At 39.8% G+C, this 22700-nt stretch overlaps 1 protein-coding gene across 10 annotated transcripts in view; it reads right to left on the reverse strand.

Annotated features, from left to right (window-relative positions):
* PARD3 (par-3 family cell polarity regulator) overlaps positions 1-22700 on the reverse strand; it is an 814686-nt gene that overhangs the window by 481634 nt on the left and 310352 nt on the right. The window lies entirely within an intron of this gene.

A 22700-nucleotide genomic window follows, 5' to 3' on the forward strand; every position in this document is an offset into this window, starting at 1 on the left:
GTGGAATTAACCTTTAGGTCTCAGGCACACTGGATGTTTTTTCCAGCTGCTCCTAGAGGCGCATCTGGCGTCTCTTTTTCCTGCCACTAAATGCCCATGCATGTTAGCCTATGTGACCATGCACACATAGGCGTTTAGAGGAGTTGAAGGACAGAAAAAATGTTGCCAGGAGGAAAGGCTTCTAGGAGAGTTGGCAAAACATTCTGTGTGTATAAGGCCTTAACAAAAAAAAAAAGTGGTTTAAAGGCCATTTCCAGCTGTAAACATATTTTAGTTTTTGGATGGTTGTTAGTAAGTTGAATCAAATGTTCTCATCTTTTGGTTGCCCAAGTGGCCTAATCGCCGCACCAGAATTCAGCCTCACCCAGTTCAACTTGTGCCGGTGTCACAAAGAATAAGCAAATAACTGGAGAACACAACGGCAACTAAAGTTTAACGAAAATGTAAACATCAAAACTGAATGGGGGGCTGGGGACAAGGAGAGTTTCTGCATATGCAACAAGATTGGGAGCAAGAACTTCAAGCTGTTGAGAATCACATATCAGCTTCTAATACTTCTTGGGAATTCCAAATGAGAGACAAAGAAACCAAAATCTGCAAATACCCCCAGATGCTATCCCAGTCCTGGGATTTCCAGGAATAAGCCAGCAGGCAACGCGATTCTCCATCTGTCTGTCCAAAACTCAAGTGTTAAGCTGGACATAGATGGTTTGATGCGATCCACCTATGGGTAGGCTGATCGTACACAAGTTGATCCACTGATTGACTTGGGTACCACCAGCATGTCGGATTTTCAGCATGCTCAGTGGGAGGGATTGCAGGAAAGAAAATCACATCCTCTATGGCCTGACTTAGTCCAACTGGAATTAGCTTTTAGAGGCTTTAGAGACTCATGCAGGCAGTCATTGCAGACTATTCCTTCTGAAAATGCTAGTAAGTTTCTTTCTGCCATGCTTAACCTTCAATACATTGAATAACTAACTTATAACAAGTATAGAGGTGAGGAATTCTGACACTTTACGCATACTTACAACAGGTAAAATAAGTATTGAACACATCGCCACTTTCCTCAGTAAATATATTTCTAAAGCTCCAAGGATCAGGCCCTCCTATCCCTCTTGTATTGACCTATATTATTGCTGTATTGTCTCCCATTATATTGTAAAGCGCTGAACAAACTGTTGGCGCTATATAAATCCTGTATAATAATAATAATAAAGGTGCTATTGATATGAAATTGTCACCACATGTCGGTAACAACACATGCAATCTATGCATACAAAGAAACCAAAACAAATAAGTTCAGAAATTAAAGTGTTCCTAAACCCAGGACCCTGTATTCACTATATCATGTCTCCCACAGTACATGGAAGTGCAATTATTTTAGAAATGTATTATATATATATATATATATATATATATATATATACTGTTAAATACCTTTTCTCATCAGCACTTCGAGCAGTCTTGTGACTTATATAAGTGTCCAGCAGAGCACTGGTTAAAGCTTGTAGGAGGAGTTTTAATTTTGCTCTAGGAGGACGCAGAATCCCTCACCTCTGTCTGGACAGTGCTGCTTGGCCCTGTACCAATCACGTGCACTCTCCCGGGGGGGGGGGGGGAACCTCTCTAGCAATACACACCAAACTGAGCCTGTGCAGAGTGACTCCACACAATATGTCTTATCAGGAAATAAGAAGGGGAGGATCTGAGAAGTCAGGATCAAACAGAGTTTTTACGCAATGCAGAGGATTAACCCCTTAAGTTCTGCAATGAATATAATAAGCATGCTTTACTGCATATGCAGACTGATTTTACTGTTGTGGGTTAGTAACACTTTAGTTATGTGTAATAAAATGGAATGACACAGGGAAAAAAAGTATCGAACATGCTAACTCAAATTACAAACAAAATTCTTTGTTGGTAATGACAGCTTCAAGAGTGCTTTGCTTTTACCCATCAAGAGATGTTTCCTGTGTGACACCTTGGTAATGAGACCATCTTTTATAGGCCATCAGCTGAGACTGAACCAGCTGATATTAATTTGCACTGTAGTAGGAGTAGGAATGCTTTCTAATTACCGATAGATTTCAGCTGGTGTCTTGGCTTTCCATGCCTTTTTGTACCTCCCTTTCTTCATGTGTTCAGTACTTTACCTGTAATATTTCATTTTATTACACATAACTTAATTTCTGAACTAAAGTGTTTTGGTTTCTTTGTATGTATGGATTGCACGGGTTGTTTCCAACATGTGGTGAAAATTTCATGTTAATAGCACCCTTAGAAATATATTTACCAAGGAAAATGGTGACGTGTTCAATACTTATTTTACCCGCTGTATTTACAGCATGCCCATTCCCAGTCTGTGAATCAAATATTGATGCTTGACAACAAGCATTTTTAGGAGTAGCCCTCATACATCCTTCATGAACAATGACATACATCCCTCAAGATGTCCAATTATATTGGATAATCAGCTGGATTAGGGTGGTCATTGATGACCAGATAATTCCAAGCAATGCTCCTTATTTTGAGAACTGCTTGTAATTACTGGATATTGAGCGGTGAGAAGGTGATATTGAATGGCTTAGGTGGTCAGACATGTTCAACACGCACAGATTTTCTAGTTTTTTAATAAAAAAATAAAAAACAAAAAGTAACTTTGTGTGTCATTTGAGGACAGACCCATATCTCTACAGGTAGTCTTTCCCGGTAATATACCCCGGAAGAATATATTAGCCAAGTTCAATTAGAATGCTTTCCCTGTGATAGCGATGAGGTATTTGATGAGAGAATACACATTTAGGCAGATACAGTACATACAATTTGTTTTCAACAAGGTTGTCCGTGAGTCAGACTGTGCACACAATGTCAATCTTGTTAAGAAGCACCTAATACAACATACAATCAAAAGCAGCTATTTGGTTGGAATCAGCACAAGTTCACAGGTAAGTGTGTAATGTAAACTGTTCTGACACAAACATCACTTTGGGTCATTATTACAAAATGTAAACAGCACAGTGACATCCCCCAGCTCTGGCGCCACACGGTCTGTACAGAAACACTTTATCAGTGCAATTAAAACACACTATTACAGAAAAATGAGAAGAAAACGCTCACTTTATGATGTAATATTTTTTGACTTTTTGAGAACAAAAATAATTAAGAATTTATGTCCCTCATCACTCATGCAACTAAACAGAATTAAGCACGGAAAGCGCAGCATGGTTCCTAAACAGATTTGGGAATCTTTGAGCGTCTGTATCAATCAAGAAAACGATAAGGAGAGGGTTGGCACAAGGAATAAAAATATTAAATTATTAAAAGTCTACCCAGGCGAAGCCGGAGCAGCCTGTAATGTTCTACTGACATTTCCTCCGAGAGGCTGAAAAACAAGCGCGCCTGCATGTGTTCGGCTTGTGTCTGTGGATTTACTCTGCGCCTCGGATAACGGCTTCGCTGCGTGAACCCGGGCTGCTTGAAGATTGATGATCCTGTGTTTTGAAAGCCTCTAATATACACTTCTATCACATCTATCTCTCTTAAGCACCAGCCAAGTAATGCATTTTAAAGGTTAACCAGCGGCTTGAACCCACCAAACAGCCATATGAATGTAAACAAGGGGTCTAAATAGGTTAGTATTTTGGAAGCAGTAAATTGCAATTCCAGTTGCTGCTGGGGATGACTGTAATTGTAGGTCTTAAACGCATTAGGGGGCAATGATTGCACACAGAATGTAGCAGCTTTCACTCTTCTTGTCGTTTTAAGGATGCATTAACTCAAAGCCAAAATCAAGAGAAACATTTCCTGAAATAACCCTTTCATTTATAACATTCCTCTTAAACTTGTATTATTATGATCCTTGAAGCCAAGCATACTAGTAGCTTTCAAAATATTAGACTCACTCCTTTTAATCAGTTTATTTTACCTTTAGTTACATAGGACAGCAGGACTACCATCTGAATTCCATTTTTCACCAGTCATAGTTTGCAATTTTGGTAAAAAATAAATTAATCCATGGTGGTGTTAAATTATTGTTCATCCTCAGAGCTACTCTAGTTGGCTGGACTGTAAAGTCTTCCAACAACAGGCCTGCAGAAACAGAAGGTTTCTCTGAGGTTTCTTGAGCTGCAGAGAGCCTTTACGATTCCTCAGTGCAGCTCTCAGGTATAGTTACATGCGTTAGGAAAGGTCCCCAGGTATGCAGTGCAAAAGGTTAAAGATTAATTCCACTCCGGGTGATCTATGTATATTGCAAGGATTTTAACAAACTTTGTTGCAGATTCCAACCTTTTGTTATTCAGAAGAAATAGCTGTTTGATTGTCTGTGTCCATGTGCTACGTGAATCTGTATGGGAATGGTTTTATAATTATCAATCAGCTGCTGCACTTGCAAGGCTCTAATGAGGATAGATGTGATTTCACTTTGGGAGTATCTCACCAAAAATTACATTTTTGTTGCAGGGAATGCCAAAAATCTTACTTGTACCTTAGTGCAGACTTCTGGGAAAATCAATGAGCAAATCAAACAAGCAGGAAATGACATTTTCAGGGGGCCTTCTGTAAACCATCTGTGTACAGAACATCTCCAGGTTGCCATTTTGCATTACATTTTACAGAAAATTACAATGCTGCAGATTGAAAAGGTACTTTTAATAACATTCAATTACAATGTGACTTGAGTCACAATTGTATATGCTTTTTTTTATTTTCTAAATATTTTTTTTCCCATGAAAATGGAGTTACCCTATCACACTATTAAGTGAATATACCACTTGCTGGAAAGTACATCATCTCCAGCACGCCAAAAAAGCAGCAAAATAAGTCATAATTAGCAAGTATTGAAATATTTTAGTAGCATGAAATTAAAAAAGGCCATTGTAGTTCAGCTAGCACCGGTTTAACCTGTAAACATTAAAGAGTTTTCATGTATCACAAGCAAGGCTTTCAGTCTACTTTGAGCAGTTTAATAAAGAACACCTTAGATATGAAGGAAAAATCAAAAGGTTTGCATGAATGCCTTTCTCCCCATCTACTCAACTTTCCTTAGCTTCCCCTCCCCTTCCAACTACTAGAAGGAAATGCCTGATACTTCCCGGTATGGAAGAGCATTGACTCGCTCTATGTGACATTGTTGCTGCTTGATTAGTCCAGGACTATCCCTTGGGGCATGGATAGTCCTCAGCGCTGCTTAGGCTCTACCTGGGACAACTCATAACTTACACAGAGCTTTGGAGAACAAACCACAGATCTGTGGATCTAGGTTTCCTATAATCCTTCTGTCTTTTTATGTAATCCACGCCAGACTCAATGATGAGATCAGGGCTCTGTAGGACCTAAACCATCACTTCCAGGACTCCTTGTTCTTCAAGTTGAAGATAGTTCTTAATAACACTAGCTGTATGTTTGGGGTTGTTGTCCTGCTGCAGAATAAATTTTGGGCTAATCACACACCTCCCTGATGGTATGGTATGATGGACAAGTATCTGCCTGTGTATCTCAGAAATGAGGACACTATTGATTCTGACTAAATCTCCAACTTCATTTGCGGAAATGCAGCCCCAGACCTGCAAGGAACCTCCACCATGCTTCACTGTTACCTGCAGACAGTTATTATTGTACCGCTCTCTAGCCCTTCACAAACAAATTGCCTTTTGCTACAGCCAAATGCTTAAAATTTTGATTCATCAGACCAAAGCATGTGTTGCGATTTTTCTGCACCCCAGTCCTATGTTTGTGTGCATTGTTGAGTCACATAGCCTTGTTTCCATGTCCTATGGATTAACACATAGGAAAAGAGAAGAATGACAGCAGGTGCCCCCATAGGACATTGTTCCTATGGGGGCACTTGTGCAAACTCACTACTGTGCCCTGCTGTCTGCGTCCATAGACACAGACAGCAAAACTCGGCCCCTCCCTCCACTTCCTCATCACAGGATTTGATTGACAGCAAAAGCAGCCAATGACTCCCACTGCTATCGATCTGCCCTGTGGGAAGGGAAAAAAAGAGGCGAGAGCTGCTGCTCTCATGCATGCAATCAAGATTGGGCTCAGGTAAGTATAAGGAGGCTTATTGCATGTACCAATTCTGTATTTGAATGTATTACAGTGGTAACGCAGTGTATTTGTATGAAGGAATAACAACTATAAGACTTTTTATAATCAGAACTTTGATTGTTTGTTATAGCAAAGATTGATGTAATTTTTAGAACCATTAGTGTTTTTCTGCCATTAAAATCCCAAACACCGGGGGATTATTGTCACATAAGGTCACCAATAGGCATCTGTAAATAATTACGGTTTAACCAAGATAGCAGTGTAGCCTTAAACTGGGCATACATGAGTGAGATTCCTCCATCCACACCAACAGTGCAGAAGGACAAATTCTTTACTGCATGACACAGACTGTCAAAATACCCGAAAAATGTCCGCTGTTCAACAAAAAAAAATTTCCACCTAGCTACATTGACAAAAATCAATTGAATAATCAACTTTTGTTGATCCTAGTGTTCCATAGGGTCACCTATGGAGTAAATTTCAGCCGATTTAACATGAACTAGCAAAAATGTGAAGCTTGTATGCCCAGCTTTACCTGTGACGGATTACTGGATTGTTATTTACTTGTGCCTTTAATAAGAAAGCTACATGTCTTTTTTTTCAGTCAGAGTTAGGCCTTTTTCACACGGGCGGTGTTCTGCTGCTTGTAAATGCATGTTTTTCTATTTTGGAAATCCAACACTCCTGGCACGGAAATCACTCGCGTTTGTACATTGCGTTTATCTGCGATTACGTGCGTTTACATGCGGCTGCGTTTAGCTGCGGTAGTAAATTCTTGCCTTTTCTAGTGCAACTATTTACTTATTTTTTCTTTGTACTGCGATTAACTGCATTTATGTACAGATAGCTGCGGTACATCGCTCCTGGATGCTGTCAACTTTATTTTTCCTAAATGCATAAAACCGTACATTATGAAAACGTTGTTAAGGCAGTGTGTGAATGGAGCCATAAAGATGCATTGTCTGCATTTTGATGCGGTAAATGAGTTCCTCTAAAGGCAACTAAAAGCTGAAATCTAACCGCCTGTGTGAAAGGGGCCTTAGCTCTTCTTTTTAGAGAACTGGGCCTCTTTAATATGGGAATTAAAGCCCTTCTATGATAAAAGTGAGCTTGAAATAGTAGTTAGGGTCATGCACACCCTAACCCCTAATATACAGGGTAAGGTAAACTAACACTAATAGCGCTTTCACTCAGAGTAAAATGAAAACAACTTATGTTCAATCTAGGTGGACATGGTTAAAACCGCCTACAAATCTCTAATCATAGCCCATATATATATATATATATATATATATATATATATATATATAGGCAAATACAAGGCAGACAAGAGTAAAACACTTCTAGCGATGGGACAGTCCCAGTTGTCCTGTTGCAGTAATAATGATGAAGACGACTAGTTGCAGAGTACACATTCCCTGCCACGCCAGTGATTTCTGGCATATTGCTCTACCATTTGACAAGACAGGCTGTAAAATGAGCTTAAACCTACATAAAATAACCGAGTGCTATCGCCCTCTGCTCATCCCATGGAAGCAATTCAGCCGAATGTCTGTCTAGGCTGTAAATAAATCGCAGAGAGTAACTGAGGACACCGCTCTAAACTCTTCTCAAAGAACTTTATATCCAGTCTTTCAAAGAAGAGGTGCATACTTTCATTTTCAACCTTAATTAACTAAATATTGACAAAAACACGCATATAAAGCCATTGCCTAAAGAGCAGAATAATTAATGGGTTTTTGGTAACTACTTTATTATTTCCAACAGATAAGGTCTTCCAGCTGTTATCAAGGTTTTTCTAGTATTATTAATTCTTTGAGACAAAGCCTTAAGCAGAATCTGAATATGTACTTGTAGAGTCAGGCAGACAATGGCGCTAATAAATCTCTGAAACCAACTCATACTATTCAAAATATTGCAGCTAAGAATCATTAGAAGTATTAGGCCAGTGGTTATAAATATACTGCAGCAGATGTATAAAAGCATGGGGTGTAATGACATACTTGTTTACTATAGAGGGCCTCCTCCAACAAGGACAATACTTAACCTCTGGTTTACATATCCGCGTTCCTGCGGGCCATGTTTTGCGCAGGCACAAGAGCCCATTCATTTGAATGGACTCCCATGTCCCTGCACTTCTGAAAACACAGCCCGCAACGGGATCCTCGGTTCCCAGTGCGGTTGCGATTTCCAGTGCAGGCGGCATGCCATTAGAATTAATGGCACCCGCCCGCGGGTCCGCATTCTTCTGCGTGGGTGGTGCGGTTGCATGGATTTTTGTGTGGATCCGCAGAGGCACCACCCGCACATACATGAACCTAGCCTTATAGTAGCAGGGCCTAGAGACTGACATGTATAAAGTCAAAGGCTGTTGCAGTGTTGCAAATTCCAAATCTGAAAGGTCTGAACACTTACATGCAACACATAACAAACTTAAGAACCATAAAGTATTTTCTACAGCACTGCTGCAAAACTCTATTCTGCCATGATATGAATTATTAAAGGATAAGGTCACCTTTGGGAACATGTTACATGATTCACCTGTTTTTAGGGAGGAAAATGTAACATGTTCCCACTCCTGCAGCCGCTCTCCACACTCCCTAGGACAGCAGATCGGGGATCTTCTTCCGGTACCTGCTGTCACAATTTGAAAAAAGCGCAGCTGTGCGTGGCTCCACCCACAGGGCCGCATCCTTCCTTCAAAGAGTTCAGTGAATGGGAGGACTACACGTACTGACAGCCCTTGCGGCTGTCTGCTTGTAGTTCTCAATGACCTACCAGGGCACTATTGAGCACTCTAGGTAGTTCATTGCTTCTTCTTGTCACTGTGTAACTGCCTACCCATAGGAGGTATGATCAGACAGCTTACACTGACAGTCTGCAAGAGTCCTTCATTGCACTTGTGTACTGCTGATTGCAGTTGCAATGCTTTGCAGTTTCCTTGTAAATAAATAAATGATAATAGCACATTTTTTTTTACCTGCAAAAAAGTATTTGCATTTATAATTTTTTTTACAAAGGTTGACTTATCCTTTAAAGAACAGATGTTCCTACCTAAGGTCAGTACTAATATCAGTTTAACTCAAGTTTAAAAGATATATAAAGAACAGATTACACATAAGTAACATATGCGTCAGCCCTAAACAAGTCATTCACGCGGCGCTGCTGTGTGCACAGAATCTCTCGGTCCTCAGAATCAGAGGTCATTATGCACATACAGTATGTTGTCACTGCCTGAATGACTCACTTAAGGCTGAGAAGTAAATAATAATGTGTGATCAGGGGTGGCACTTATTTTATATATCGGCCCTGGGCAGCAGCAGTGGCCAATAGTAATAATTTATGCCGTACACCGCACAAATGTATATGTCGGCACAAGCATTAAGTGTGTAGAATGCATGGACAACTTTTCATGCAGGATCCTGCTGTCAGCATGGTCTAGCACAGGTGTGCCAAACTGGTGGCCCTACAGCTGTTGTGAAACTACAAGTCCCATCATGCCTCTGCCTTTGGGAGTCATGCTGGTAACTGTCAATCTTGCAATGCCTCATGGGACTCGTAGTTTGGCAACAGCTGGAGGGCTGCCAGTTTGACACCCGTGGTCTAGCATAAATACATACGGCTTTGTGTGCATAGGGCCTAACTGTGAAGTAATTCTCAAAGGTTCTCAGTTCGGGTTCAATATAGCCTTGTCAGCCTGAAAATTAATACAGGGCCTCAATTACGGCCCCAGCACATCCAGACAGCCACACAACAGCAGTGCATTTCATGATTTGAGATGCACTGCATCAAAGCTAGGCAGCCCACTTAATAGGCTTTAGCACACCTCAACGCCAGAAAATTTCAACATTTTGTGGAAGCATACCACAACGCATACTGAAAAGACTGTTGAAGTACATTAAGCCCCGTTACTAGTCTTTGTGCCCACTATCAAAACCCCAAACATTGGTGCCAGCTGCTGTAATAATTCCCGGCACTGGTGTCAATGGACGTGATCATAACCTCCAGATTGGTTTTAGTTGACACAATAATTCCCATCTACCGATATCAGCAGATGCAACAACAACCCCCAGCACTGGTGTCAGCGGATGCAACAATAACCCCCAGCACTGGTGTCAATGGATGCAATAACAACCCTCAGCACTGGTGTCAATGGACACAACTGCAACTCTCAGGACTGGTGTCAATGGATGCAACAACCACCCCCATTATTTGTGTCAGTGGCCATAATAACAACACTTAGGTTTGTTGTCAGAAACCGCAATAATATCCCCCAGGATTGGTGTCAGTGGAAACAAAAACCCGCAGCACTAGTATCAATGGACGTAACAACTTTCAGCATGCAATATTAACCCCTAGCACACGTTCCAGCAAACACACAAAAATAAAGCCTTCAGTGCTATTCAACACTCCCCTCCCACTGGTGGTCAGTGACAATATTTTAACCCCCCTTCCCCCCAAACATACAGTTGTATGAAAGACTGCAAAAGACCCACAGGACATTTATTTTTATAGATTTGGTAACACCATATCAACCATGGAAAAATATCACATTTAATTTTGTACAGTGGTGAAAAACATGATAGCTTTGAGTACTCTAGCTGTACAGAAAAAATAATTATATAAAAATATATGGAAAAAAATATATATGGAGGTGGTTGAGGCAGCGCACCAAAAACACATGCAACTGGCTGGTGCTGACACAGTACCAGGGATATAATTTGCACATGTGGAGCCAGGCTGTTCAATAGATCTGCTATACAAAGCTGAATATAGTGCCATATTCTAAGACTGAAAGAATGTTAGAAGGGAAACAGCAGTGCCTTATTGTCATTTGAATCAAGCAATGGTTCCATGCGACTTGGCACAAAATGCACACAGGACAATTGCAAGCATTGTGGTGGGAGGATCGTATGCTGCTAAGCAGCTGCTCTGTGCTAATAGGGAGACGAATGGTAGCAGTTCTTCCATATTGTCAGCCATTGTGAAATCCAGCTGCCATCAGAAATCTGGAGCCAGGAAAGTTGAAGCACAAGAGTCAGGCATTTATGGAGAAAGCGGCCTGTGGAGAGATTGTATTTACAGAATAATATCCTGAAAGCTGTGTTTAGCTTTAGTTCAAGGGTTCTGTAATCACCCTAACTTCCATCTCTAATGCCCAATCAATGCCATACATTTCTAACAATCACACTTGATTGCTCTGTATGGTCACATATTTTTGTTCACCATCTGTGTTATGGTCTGTCCTGTACTTATCCTACGAATGTCCTTTTCCCCAAATCTACATTTGCTGACCAACTGCACAAAAACATCATTTAATTGTTGAATTACAAGATGGTTAAGATGAAAAGATATGCCTTTCATATATGTTGTACAAGTTTCATAAACCACACAATAGCTTTAGGAATATGAAGTGTATTTGACATCCTGCCTGGTTATCCCATAGAGCAGGAGTAGGCAACCTTGGCACTCCAGCTATACTGACACTAAGATCCCATCATACTTTGCCTCTCAGTCATGCTGGTGGCTGTCAGAATCTTGCAATGTCATGGGAATTGTAGTTCCACAACAGCTGGAGTGCCAAGGTTGCTTTCTCCCACTGAGTAATACTCAATCTTTAAAGCAACTCTATTTATCTGCTAAAGAATTTGTAATTTTGTTCAGCCACTCTTGTGATTTACCACCTGAATAACCAGGCAAGTGACATTTATTTCCTGGTTCAGCAACTGAACTTCTTTCTGCTCACTGGACAATGAAATCAGTATGGAGATGACCCAGGAACAAAAAGCTTAAAAAGTGCAGTAACGCTCTCTATACAGCAATATAGGAACAAAAGGAGTTTGAGGATCACAAGACGTTGCACAATACTTTGCAATTTGTTTTGGCAGACAGAACAGCCCTGATAAATGTCTTTTGCGGCATCTGCCCTTTAAAGTACAACTAAAGGCAGAGCATATTTTGTATGGAGTTAAATATGGCCACATACGGATTGAAATTCGGCTTGTTCATCAGGGACTGGATGAATTTTACTCCATGTTTGGCTGTCCCTGTTCAACAGAAATTCATCCTTCGATTGACTTCTGTCGAACAGATAAGCTGGAAAACTTTTGATGATCAACAGGAGCAGCCGCTGATCACTGTGTTCTGACAGCGGAGATGATTTCTCCCATTTTTTGCGAGGACAAAGGAATCCGTAACTTTTTTTTTTTTTCAATCGGCCAGCAAAAAAAAAAAAAAAAAAAAGAACCATCTATGGCAGGCTTAAGGGAAAGTTTTAATTCTTTATCTGTTTTTTGTCATCTGTGTCTCAATGGGGATATTTCCCTTCACTTTCTGTCCCATAGCCAAAACAAATTAGATGGAATCCCTCCAAAGTGAGGGAACCCCTGGTTGTCACCATAGCAGAACTAAGGTCACCATTGAAAGATTTCCCCTCTATTCCTGTTACAGTGACATCCCGAAATCAGGGATTTTCTTTCAATTTCAGTGATAACGGTAAACAGGACAAATGGGGTAAATCTCACAAACGAGGACACAGACTTCAGTAAAACCTGACAGGTGTTCTACTCCCTCTCCACTCTATCCAAAACTAAAAAAGGTTTGCCTTTAGTTATACTTTAAACAGAAAGCTGCATATTTCTCAATGATTTTTATTGGGCTAAACTTAGGAGCTAAAAGGCAGGAGTTTCAAAAAACAACTACAACTTCGTACATTGAATCCATCTAATCTATAGCCCTGTGTTCTTGTCTCACTTGGGGCATTTACTGTAAAGTCATTCTAAACAGGAAGTTCCATGTAGAATAAATGCTGAAAAGTTTACAAACCTTCTTGATCTTTTGTTCAAAGATGTAACAAAGGAAGGAAGGCTTTCTGCATATATCAAACAAAAATCAGCGAGCGCTCAGGATAAAACTGCGCAAGCTGCATATGCACCAGTAAAAGAACCCTAAATCCTTGCAAACAATCTAAAAAACAGTGCAGCGCTAAAATAATAAATATAAAAAAAAAAATAAGTGTAATAAAATCAATATTACTAAATCAAATCATCCAAATTAAATAATGATATATAATATAAGTGAATAAAGCGCTATATTAGGCGCCAAAAAATAAATGTGATCAAGTTAACAGTCTTTTAACAACAAAAGTGTTCATAAATTACTGCAGGCTTGATGCGATCAGGTCAGCATGCAGTGCTCCATAAAGTCCTAATGCACTTGTGACATCCAACCAATCCGTGTGACTTAATCCGTGCGAAAGACTGTTAGAAATGCGCACTCACCAGATGCACATGATTAATGCGCAATATGTTGAATATGAATCTGTAGGAAACCCCCTTTAAATGGATCTGCCAGACAGCATGGAACCAGGATCCCTCATTTGGACACAAGCCTCTTCTGCAGCCACGCTTCCACTGGGGTCCTGGGAATCCTCCTTGCTGCAGTGCTGTTCCTGATCCCTTCACATGTGTGTTTGTCTGTGATATTATTGATTGTATTACACTTCATTTTTTTTATATATTTATTATTTTAGCGCTGCACTGTTTTTTAGACTTTCTGTAGATATGTGCTCACAAGATTACTAATGAGGCACTCCGTCATATGCTATTAAGGCCTGCTCCCCATTACCCCAAGTTGACTGTGCTCTTTAGTAGAGCCTTGATGAGAGACAGCCTAATGGACAATACTCAACAGCTTATTCTCCAGCTACCATGGAGAGAACACACAGGAGCTGCACACGTGTCTCTGAGCTTTCAAATACAGAAACCCCTCTGTCAATGTTCTCTGCTTGCAGAAAAGGTGAAAGAATTTTAATGTGTAGGGAGTACTGAGGTGATCTAAGAAGCTGGGCATATAATGAAACTTTTCAAGCAGTTGAGGGGATGTAACAAAGCACAAGAGACCAGCAGATTTCAAAGCACATAAGACTCGGAGAAGATGAGGTCATGATGTGAACTGGAAGCAAGGGTAGCAGGGTACAAAGGAGGAAGAAGAGTGCCAGAGCAGCACAGGTAGAAGAATGATTGAATCTGCTCCCTGCAGAGACTCCATCCTGAGATGTGAAAGAAGGGTATTACATTCCTCTGTTTGAAACGAGACTGAAAAGGTGGGGCAGTGCACATTCTGTCTGCTATTACCGCTTTCCTGCTTTATACCGGAGATATATCCTACTGAAAATAATACAAGACAAAATAGAAAATGAAGCCCAAAGACAGCTCAAAGCAAAATGATTTTTGTTGGTTGTGGATAGAGGGTAGGGGTGGGTGTTAGAGACTCTACAAAGTTTTTACCATTGCCTTTGTGCACCCCTAGAGAGAGCAAGAGGGGAATCTCATTGATGGGAAGTGAAGGAAATCTCCTGAATGGGACAAGGACAGCAAAAAAAATAACTTGACACAAAAAAGTTTTGGTCTATACATAAACTTTAAATCATGGTATGAAGGAAATCACACTGATATCCAGTCACACAGACACTCTACTGTCCTTTTCACAGTCTTGTTCCCAATTTTCTAATTCATCAGTTGTGCAGGGTCCCTATGGGTGTGTAGGACTGTGTAGTCCAATAGGCACCATGGCAGGACCCTCACTAAGGGGGGGATTTACTGAAAGTGGAGCACTCAGAATCTGCTGCAGCTGTGCATGGTAGCCAATCAGCTTCTAACTTTACCTTGTTCAATTAAGCTTTGACAAAAAAAACTGGAAGTGGATTGGTTTCTAAGCAGAGCTGCACCTGACTTTGCATTTCCAGTTTTAGTAAATCTCCCTTTAACTACTGAGTGCAAAACCAACCATTTTACCAACCTGTGCTCATAACTAAGTACACCACTGAAATACTTGTGGTTAATGTATTACCTGCTGAAGGATTTGTAATTCTGCACAGCCAATCGTGTGGTTTACACATACTTTGCACATTGCACAGCCAAACAGGCTCCACAAGTTGCACATGGCAAAAATCTAGCCAAAACTGGAAAAAAAAAAACCTCAAAAAGACAAAATGCAGTCTGTGTTGCTAGTTTCCATCTCCAGATGTCAAAAGAACAGTTGTGCACATTCCACACCACATGCACATCAAATGGTCCAGCTTTGTATATTAAAGAAAGAAAAGTACATCTAGACCCTTTTGGGTGGATTACATAACTGCTTCCCCGCTGTGTCTACCTTTCATAGGCTAGAGCGTCTTGTAGTGACTTATGATGCGATGGGAAGATCTACTGAGTGCTGCAGGAAAGACAGTAAGTATGAAATACTTACAAGGTGCAGCAGCGTTTCAAGACATGAGCCACTGGAAAGATAAATACAGGTGTGCTTCTTTTACATGGAAGGCCTTCTTTTATAAGTGACCCAGTGGTGACAGTCGCCCAAAATTTTGCTCAGTACTAACAAAATGGAAGGCCAATGTGTCAACAAAATTCAACCCCTCCCCCCCCCCCCCCCCTCCCATTCACTCTTATATAGAGAGAAATAATCCAAAGCAAGTACAAAAAAGGCAGACAAACCAAACTGATATCAATGCACTTCCAAAGCACAGAAGCAGATGGTTAAAACTGGCAAAAAGGAAAGGGGAAAAAAAAAAAGCTCTCATTCATTCAGAACCGACAGATGCGAGAAGTTTAAAATATTGCTGCTTTAGGATACACAAAGACTGTCAGCCCAGATTGTGAGTTTGGGCCAGTCTATCAGTTATTAATGATCTTGAAGAACAGAAGTCCTAGAACACAGTTGTGAACGAAAAAATAGTGCGACAGACACAGTGCTATGTGGGCTGCCAGCCTCCTAAGGGATGGAATAAAAATATGAAACAAGTTATGAAGTGGTAAGGGCGGAAAATCCAACAAAAACTTTTATTTTCTTACTAAAGAGTTACCCAACGAGCAAATCAGGCACGAGAGTACAAGCACAACTCATTTTATTTGGACATATTGTATATAGTCCCATTTCAGCACAAGACCTACTACGTAAGGCATATTGCTTTATATTCCACTAATAGTCTTTCATCTTGCTTGAGATCTTTGCAATCTACAATCAGTGCAATTATCTTAAAAGCAGGGGCATAGAAGAGAAGAGCTATAGAACTGTCATCAAATGGAAATGTGGCTGCTTAGTATTAGTACACAATTAAAAGTATTTATCTACTGTGTTATTCGGAATTAATGACTCGGGTTTATGAGGGAGAAAAACAAATATTTTTATATTGGCATGGTACTCTGGATAACACTGGTAAATGCTTAATGTTTATCAAAGTTTTAGCTATATAAGTTATTAAAAGTCAATTATTTACCTACCAAATAACTGATAAAAAAAATAATATATGAAAAACAAGTGGCATCATTCTCAATAGAAGGTTATCAATCAAAAGTGCATCTAAATCCAAGAAAATGTAATAATTAATTACGGAGATACCAATTCTGTGGTGGCTGCATTTCTTTTTTTTTACCAATTTATTTTCAACTGATGGGCCTCTCAGGAACATACTTCCTGTCCTAGGGTGACAACACTCATGTACTGTACTCTATGGCGGAGGAGGATTACCATCCTAGGACAGAAATTAAAAGAGAAAAGAGTGGGAAAGAAAAAAACAAAAAACAAACATATACTCACTTGGATGGCTGCAGCATTGATCGTCCCCCGCCAGCTCTACACTGAGAACTGAGCAATCAAAGACCGTTGATCGCTCATACTCTCACTCACTGTTCTCTGCTCTGCTCCTCCAGTGCTCACTAGAGCGCCCGGGCTGGGGATGGAATGGGAGTGGCTGGCTCTAGCTCTCAGTGGCATGTTGGATCGGCTCTATGAAGTCAGCTGACAGAGGACTTTAGCCTGCTGTCGACTGAATCTGGGTCACAGGAGTGCAGAACTAAGTGCACTCCTGTAACCCACAGGAGACATATGGCCAAAAGAGCTTTGGCCATACTGCTCCTTTAAGACTACATAACACTTCCCACTTTACTCAACTTCATTACATGAGGGTGTGCTCTGTAGTCCATGGGGTAAACTGTGCAGTTTTGATGAGACTGCTTGAGATAAGACTACTTGGAGCACATGAGACAGACCAGCTATGCGTTGAGATTGACAAGTGTCTTTTGCGCTTATTGAACAGATATCCTTTTGGAGGGAAAAAAAAAATATATAATTGTTTTTTTAAACAGACCAAAATGGAGACAATAAAAGAAATTCAGGGTTAGAATTTGGAAAAGCACTAACTCTGATGTTCCAGAATCATATATTCTAAATAACTGGCAGAGCAGACAGCTTCACTAAACAGTTCAGAGGCGAATTTCCTCATATGGATGGTGACTGTAGGAACTCCGCTCACAGCAACCAAATTGGATAAATGAGAATTCACAAATGCACATGTTGAAGTGTTTTGTGATTCACACAAAATAAAAAAATCACACTGAATTTACCAAAGGAATAGAAAGACAGATGAGACTTGCTAAGTAAATACTGCAAAAACAGGAATATCATTACTAACATTACACCTATTCTCTGATATAAATTTTCATGTTGCAGCAGCCAGAAAATGTTTTATGCAAATGTACAGTTTCAGAGTATAACCCAAAATCATTTCAAATGAATGAGATTACAGAATGAGTTGAAAATTGGATCATATTTTATTATATATAAACAACTACGTTTTCTAGGGAACGAAGAAAGCCTTCATTTAGAAATCTACAACCTACGCCTTAATTTTTTCTATGCTGTCAAAAACCTGCTCAGCAATGCAGACTAAGTAAACAACACTTTTTCCAAATCTCTATTCATTAAGCTATAAGACTAGAGTTTAGGAGTAAGCAATTCAGTAGTTAGCCAACACAGTTACTTAACCACTTTCCCTCCAGAAGATTTATCCCCCTTGCTGACCAGTCCATTTTGTTTGCATTACGGCACTGTGTTACTTTAACTGACAATTGCGCGGTCCTGCAACGCTACACCCAAATGTAATTTGCGCCCTTTTTTCCCCACAAATGGAGCTTTCTTTCAGTGGTATTGATCACCTGTATGGTTTTTATTTTTTGCACTATAAAAAAAAGACCGACAATTTTGAGAAAAAATATTTTTGACTTTTTGCTATTAAACATGTCCAGTAAAAAAATTAAAAAAATAAAATTTTGCCCGAGCTGACAGAGTAAACAAAACAGTCCTCCTCCCCATCAGGGATCCTTTGTAATCACCGGACGTAGGAGTCTATTCACCAGCCGGGACCCCGTGATTGACAGCCGCAGGCGCAAATCGTGGCGCGGGTAGGGCACACACCCCCTACCCGGAAATGCAAAATCATGTATATATACACGTGATTTTGCGCACCCGTGCCACCTTGTAGCAGTATTTCTGCTATAGGGTGGTCGGGAAGCGGTTAAAGGATAAGATCATCTTTTGGAAAAAATAATAAATGCACATTTATTGCAAGTGAAAAATGTGCATTTATTTTGTCCAAAGGAGCCTGTACAGCATTGTACCAGTGATCAGTAGATCACTGGTGCCATGCAGGTCTCCTGCTGACCTGTCAGATATCTGCTTGCCATACGGGATGCACAAGCAAACAAATATACTGACAGAAAGCTTCAATGAACTACCACAGCACTCCACAGCGCCGTGGTAGTTCATCGAAAACTACAATAGCACAGGCACTAAGGTTGTTGCCATTTTTTGCGATACGGCGCTGCCTTACTTCAACTCACATAAAGCGCGGTCATGCAGCGCTGCACCCAAATGAAATTTATGTCCTATTTTTCCCACAAATAGAGTTTTCTTTCGGTGGTATTTGATTGCCTGTGCATTTTGGTTTTTTTGCACTATAAATAAAAAGAAAGACCAACAATTTTGAGAAAAAAAAACAATATTTTTGACTTTGTTATTAAACATGTCCAGTAAAACATTTTTAAAAAAAAATCACATTTCATCATAAATTTAGGCCAAAATGTATTCTGCTACATGTCTTTACTAAAAAAAAAAATAAATCCCAATACGTGTAAATTAATTGGTTTACCTGAAAGTTATAGCGTTTACAAATGGCGGTATATATACTGGAGTGGTTTTTTTTTTACTAGTAATGGTGGCGATCAGAGACTTATAGCTACGCAGAGCCATACAAAGCAGTGTGCAGGAGCTGGCAGGGGAGAGATCTGTATTGTTTACATACAGGTCTCTCCCAAGTCGGAGATACTCAGCGATCACTTGGTGCCAGTGAGTAATCACCGGCTGGGACCCGGTGATTGACAGCCGAGACCTCGAATGGCAAAATCACGCATATACACACATGATTTTGAGCACACGTGCCATCCTGTAGCAGTATTTCTGCTATAGGGTGGCACGGAACTGGTCAAAGAACTATCAAGTAAAATTTTGTATAATGATAATTGTAAGAAGTTAAATATAGTTATGGTAGACATCACAACTCAAACACCACTTGGTAATGTTATCATAATTCTCATCACTTTAACCACTTGACCTCCAGAAGGTTTTACCCCCTTTAGGATCAGAGCATTTTTGCTATTCAGCACTGTGCTACTTTTAACTAGAAATTGTGCATTCATACAACACTGTATCCAAATGAGATTTGTATAATTGTATGCACACAAATAGAGCATTCTTTTGGTGGTATTTGATCACCACTAGAATTGTTATTTTTTTATTATATAAATGATAAAAAAAAAAGACAGAAAATTTCTAAAACTATATTTTCCACTTTCTGTTATAAAACATATTCAATAAAAAAATAAATAACCGAATTTCTTCATAAATTTAGACCAAAATATATTCTGCTACACGTCTCCGGTAAAATAAAAAATCCCAATAAGTGTATATCAATTGGTTCATGTGAACGTTATAGCGTCTACAAACTATGGTATACATACTGTAATTTACACAGCTATGATGCTATATTGGTAATGGGAGGTGATAGGTGACTTATAGTGGTACCGTGATAGTGTGGTGGGAAATCTGGCACTAGCTAACACTGGCTAGGAGGTACACTAACATCAACAATAACACTAATACAGTGATCACTACACTGTACTAATTAGACTGGCTGGGAATGAGTTAACATCAAGGAGCAATCTGTGTGCCTAACAAGTATGTAATATGTGCTGGATTTACATACAAATTTGGCTGTTCTTTTCACCCTGCTGATGTCTGCTTTGTCCTGGCTCATTCCTCCAGAGGGGTGTCTTACTAATACAGGAGGTGTGTTACTTGCCAGATCACCAAGTGAAAACAGAAGGGAAAAAGCCTAAAAAAAGAACACCAATGCAGCCACCACATCTAATGATTGGTAAGCTGCAATATATTACATTTTTGGTTTTGGGTTTAACACTGCTTTCAGTATAGCATTTACCAACTTCCGAAAGGAGATCTTGTAAATAGTAAACATAAGCAAATTTTTTTGTGTGTGCTGTTTATTAAGCCTACAACTTGTTGATTGAATCCAAAGCTTTGCTCAAAAAGACATAATATTGGGATTTTAAAGCCCAATAACAATGTAGAACACATCAGTAAGGATACAGACTATACAACAAGCACTAACTGATGGACGCCCTGCTTATGTTCTTGAAAAGACAAAACAAGCATCCAGCTCACTAGGACCTTAATACTGGAAATCAAGTTACATTGAGACTAGTAACTCAATTTAATGGCTCTAATGCTTTTAATTTTCCTATCTACCCTGTAAAGTAGATCTAGAGGGCCTGCGCTGAGATGCAACCAAGACAGCCGTAGCAAAACTTGAACTACTTTCTTTTTCCCTGTTTAATAATTCCTAGAGATTGACTTACATAGGTCTGTATTGTTTTAATTTGGTTCACTGCTGTGCGTGATTTTCTGCAATTTGATTTTGGAAAATCAAATTTTTGTATCAGTCTGGGTAGAAATGAAATAAAGAGGGTAGACTGGTATATAAAATAATTTCATTGTGTTTGGGTGAATTACGTCCACATCCTAAGCAGAGGAGGAGCAGGACATTGCACTGTTTATAGAAAAACACTACGAATTTCAGTCTATAACTGCTTTGAAATGTACTTATCCAGGTTTGCACTGGATTAATGTACAGGTAGCTGTGGCTATTACCCATAACAAGTCCACGTATTTTGAGCCATCTGTATATGCGAGCAACCCAATTACCTACCAAGAGTTTGCTAGAGCTGAAAGGCTACATACCTATAACATGTGGCATATATCTGGCTTTGGCACCCCACACAAAGTGATTATATCAGTCAGCAAGGGACAAAAAAAAAAACACTAGTAAACAACTTCACATTATAATTGGTGACCGTGGACAACACCTCCAAGATCATTTGCTCTTGTTTTACACCTTGGCCCTGGGGGACATCATTTGACAAGGTGTTTGACATAAGAACTGTTACTAGAGCAACTATGATCAAGACTACACTAGTGAAGGCCAACTGGAGAAATTTGTATTAGGTTTGTTGGCTGTGAAGATATGTAGCCAGGTATTGTTTCAAACAATGTGCTTTATCTACAGAATATTAACATAAAACAGTCTATGTCGACTTGAAGTAACCAATCAGATTTAAAGTAGCCGTGGAAAGTGTTGGTTGAAGAAGAAATGCTTGATTTTTAGCGGTTGCCGATGCAATACTACATTCCATGCCTACTGCAATATGGCCACATTAGGGACTCAAGAACAGGGCTTAAAAAGAACACCTTTTTTGACAGGCATTTGACTTTTTTTCAGTCTGTAAAATCACCTCTATACTATCCCTATGTGTTCATGCACACACAGGCATTTAGTACAAGTACAATAGAAGCATTTACAGGTTGAAAAAGAAAAAAGTCACCAGCATGTTTAGGAGAGGAGCTTTTGGGCAGAAAAAAAAAATACTTGATGTACGTAAATGGGTCTGAGCCCGGGTTCACACCAGATCCAAAGTGAAGTTGCATGATTTAAAAGCAGGATGTCAGTGCAACTCCAGGTATGACTTAGAAGACCTCTATAGTTACATAGTCTGGCTGAAAAAAGACAAAAGTCCATCCAGTTCAACCAAAAAAAAAAAAAGTTATATTCCTAAACCCACAGTTGACCAGAGGAAGGCAAAAAAAAACCCTAGCATGATCCAATTTGCTCCTGCAGGGGAAAAGATTCCTTCCTGATACCCCGAAAGGCAATTGGATATTCCCTGGATCAACTTTACCTATAAATGTTAGTATCCAGTTATATTCTAAGTATCTAAGAGAGAATCCAGGCCTTTTTTAAAGCAACCCACTGATCTGGCCAGAACCAACTCATGAGGGAGTCTATGCCACATTTTCACAGCTCTCACTGTGAAGAAACCTTTCCGTATTTGGAGATTAAATTTCTTTTCCTCCAGACATAAAGAGTGCCCCCTTGTCCTCTGTGATGACCTCAGGGTGAATAACTCCACACGAAGTTCACTATATGAACCACTGCTGTATTTATACATGTTGATCATATCCCCCCTTAATCTCCTCTTCTCAAGAGAGAATAAATTCAGTTCCTCTAATCTTTTCTCATAGCTGAGCTCCTCCATGCCTCCTATCAGTTTGGTTGCCCTTCTCTGTACTTTCTCCAGTTCCCCAATGTTCTTTTTGTGAATTGGTGCCCAAAACTGAACTGCATATTCCAGATGAGGCGTTACTAATGATTTGTACCGGGGTAATATGATCTCTCT

This window comes from Staurois parvus, unplaced genomic scaffold (assembly GCF_062004578.1).
Source record: "Staurois parvus isolate SC_StPar_1 unplaced genomic scaffold, SC_StPar_1.0 ptg000061l, whole genome shotgun sequence".
Lineage (NCBI taxonomy): Eukaryota > Metazoa > Chordata > Amphibia > Anura > Ranidae > Staurois > Staurois parvus.